Source organism: Electrona antarctica, assembly GCF_951216825.1.
Source record: "Electrona antarctica genome assembly, chromosome: 11".
NCBI classification, from domain to species: Eukaryota; Metazoa; Chordata; class Actinopteri; order Myctophiformes; family Myctophidae; genus Electrona; species Electrona antarctica.
In genome coordinates, this window is record NC_136792.1 from 48324189 (window position 1) to 48328115 (window position 3927).

Here is a 3927-nt window from a genome sequence, read left to right on the forward strand (position 1 = left end):
CACAGGAGACTGCATACATACACCCCATGGATGGTCCCAAAGCTAGCCTGAAGCCCACAGGAGACTGCATACATACACCCCATGGATGGTCCCAGAGCTAGCCTGAAGCCCACAGGAGACTGCATACATACACCCCATGGATGGTCCCAAAGCTAGCCTGAAGCCCACAGGAGACTGCATACATACACCCCATGGATGGTCCCAGAGCTAGCCTGAAGCCCACAGGAGACTGCATACATACACCCCATGGATGGTCCCAGAGCTAGCCTGAAGCCCACAGGAGACTGCATACATACACCGATGGTCCCAAAGCTAGCCTGAAGCCCACAGGAGACTGCATACATACACCCCATGGATGGTCCCAAAGCTAGCCTGAAGCCCACAGGAGACTGCATACATACACCCCATGGATGGTCCCAGAGCTAGCCTGAAGCCCACAGGAGACTGCATACATACACCCCATGGATGGTCCCAGAGCTAGCCTGAAGCCCACAGGAGACTGCATACATACACCCCATGGATGGTCCCAAAGCTAGCCTGAAGCCCACAGGAGACTGCATACATACAGTACACCCCATGGATGGTCCCAAAGCTAGCCTGAAGCCCACAGGAGACTGCATACATACACCCCAGACATCATAATGACCCTGCCCCATCACTCTGGAAGGGTTTGGGCTTTTAGCTTAACTTTCAGTTTGTCTAAGCTTCATTGATGGAATTCTTAACATTTCCACAAATAAGTGAATTCCTGCATGGCGGTCCAACGGAAACATTGCGCGTGTGTGTGTGTGCGTGCGTGCGTGCGGCGTGCGTGCGTGCGTGCGTGCGTGCGTGTGGTTTCCATGGCGCGCCGACCTCAGATCTCATTCTACTGCGAGGAGAGACGGAGCCCAGAATGGACAGGGTTCTAGTAATCGAGCGCACGCACGCACACGCACACACACACACACACACACACACACACACACACACACACACACACACACACACACACACACACACACACACACACACACACACACATATAAGCATGCACATACAGTACATGTGCACACGCTCACCCATGTATACCTATACAGTATACAGTATACCATACACATAGTGTACTAGGGATGTCCCGATTTGTATAACAGTTATAACAGTTATGTTAACAGTTATGCCATATCACAATTATTGTACAAACAATATTCAGTCTAATATCATGATATGGATATACTATTGATACTGTCCCGATCATGTTTCTTTTGCTCCCGATCCGATTCCGATCATTTGAAAATGATGTGATCGGCCCCCGATTTTCGATCACGTGATCGGATCGGGACAACCCTACAGTGTACCCATGTACAGTACACAAACATGCATTGATATACACACGTATAGTATAGACAATACACAAACATGCATTGATATACACACGTATAGTATAGACAATACACAAACATGCATTGATATACACACGTATAGTATAGACAATACACAAACATGCATTGATATACACACGTATAGTATAGACAATACACAAACATGCATTGATATACACACGTATAGTATAGACAATACACAAACATGCATTGATATACACACGTATAGTATAGACAATACACAAACATGCATTGATATACACACGTATAGTATAGACAATACACAAACATGCATTGATATACACACGTATAGTATAGACAATACACAAACATGCATTGATATACACACGTATAGTATAGACAATACACAAACATGCATTGATATACACACGTATAGTATAGACAATACACAAACATGCATTGATATACACACGTATAGTATAGACAATACACAAACATGCATTGATATACACACGTATAGTATAGACAATACACAAACATGCATTGATATACACACGTATAGTATAGACAATACACAAACATGCATTGATATACACACGTATAGTATAGACAATACACAAACATGCATTGATATACACACGTATAGTATAGACAATACACAAACATGCATTGATATACACACGTATAGTATAGACAATACACAAACATGCACTGACATACAGACGTGCATATAGATTATTAACCCTCCAGGTTTGATCACTGCATTGTGTTTGAAAAAACAAAAGAAAAACACAATTGGGCTATTTAACACAGTGGTTCCCAAAGTGCGGTCCGGGGACCCCCAGGGGTCCTTGAGGGAGTTCCAGGGGGTCCCCAGCTAAATGATAGTTTGGAACCAAATGGACCCTAATGGGTCTGTAACTCCGAGAGTGTACAATGTGTTACAGACCCTTATGGGTCCTCTGGACAGCAACGTGCCCTTTTGAAAGTTTGTTTTGTTTGTTTGTTCATTATATTTTTTTGTTTTATACAGTGTACAGTATGTGGCCCTGCATGGTGACATGGATAAATTATTGATTAAAAGCTTCTAATATATAATTTATGCCCCAAAATATATAAATCTCACATTATTAAGGCAACCAGCTGTTTTCACTTGAGCACCTGCCCCTCTAAATCAGTGGTTTTCAACCCTTTTCATTATTCAGCATTTGAGCCACGGACCACCATTTGGTGACATTTAGCATTGCATACCCAAAATGTACCAATATTTTGTTGTCGTTGGATAACATTTTGTCCACAATTCCATGCTGTATTGATGCTGGTACCATTAGGAGAGATAACAGGCACACGTTAAACCAAATGGACCCGGGAGGCTCCATTTGGTTTCAGTTTACACTCTCAAAAGTTAACCCATTTTGGGCGGGAAACCCTTTTGGGTTATAATTTAGCTATTGAAAAATAGCAGATCTACAAGCTCATAGCGCGCCACCGAGTGGCGCGCTACGAGCTTGTAGATCTGCTATTTTTGAAAAATCGTGAAAATATTTATTTCAGAAAACTGGAGGATTTAGAAGATTCTTTTTTAATTTCGAGGTCAGGCCTATATGGGTTAAAGATCTATAAGGGTCCATTTGGTTACCAACTCTCCATTTAGCATGGGGACCACCTGGAACCCCCTCAAGGACCACTGGTGGTCCCTGGACCACTGGTTGAAAACCACTGCTCTAAATGTTTGTGCACTGTGCACGCCACTGACTGGTCTAGACTGGAGTCACATGTCCTATTTCCACTTATTCTCCATCTCCCTTTCAGGCCTAAAGTCTCCGTAATGTAGGTGAAGATAAATACAATATACGGCATGGATTATGAACCTACTTATACTCCCTGGTATCCTTATACTGTATATACCCACCTTCAGTGTTGTTTTTGACAGCAAACTTCTATTTTAGTATTAGTCATTATATATGGACAGTATTATGCGTGTCTTAAGTACCAGGTCGTATTACTTAACTTAAGACCTGGAGGCGTGGTCAATGCTGTTTGGCCACTCAGAATAGCCAAATGGCATTGATCACGCCTCCGGGTCTTAAGTTAAGTCATAAGACCTGGTACTTAAGACACGCATAATATAGTCTCTTGAATAGTTTTCATTTAGTCTTAGTCACATTTTAGTCACCCGGAATGTTTTTCTTAATATCGTAAGATTTTAGTCGACTAAATCTATACAGTTGATTTAGTCGACTAAAATGTATTTTGGCGGGCCTTGATGCCGTCGTAACGGCTGATTTTACACTTGCTGAAAATAGCCGATCTACAAGCTCACGACGCGTCGCAGATCTGCTATTTTCACCATGCAACCAAGTGTAAAATGACTTTTACTGGATCTCTTGTGTATACTAGTCACTAGTTTTTGTCATTATAGCTTAGTTGTCATTTAGTTTTCGTCAGTGAAAAAAGATTGTCGACAAACGTTTGTTCGACTAAAACAAACGTTTTAGTCGACGAAATCAACGCTGCCCCACCTGTCAGCTTTAACCCATTCTGGGCGGGAACCCCTTTTGGTGTTAGCATTATGTTATGCTTTAGCTATTGAAAAATAGCAGAT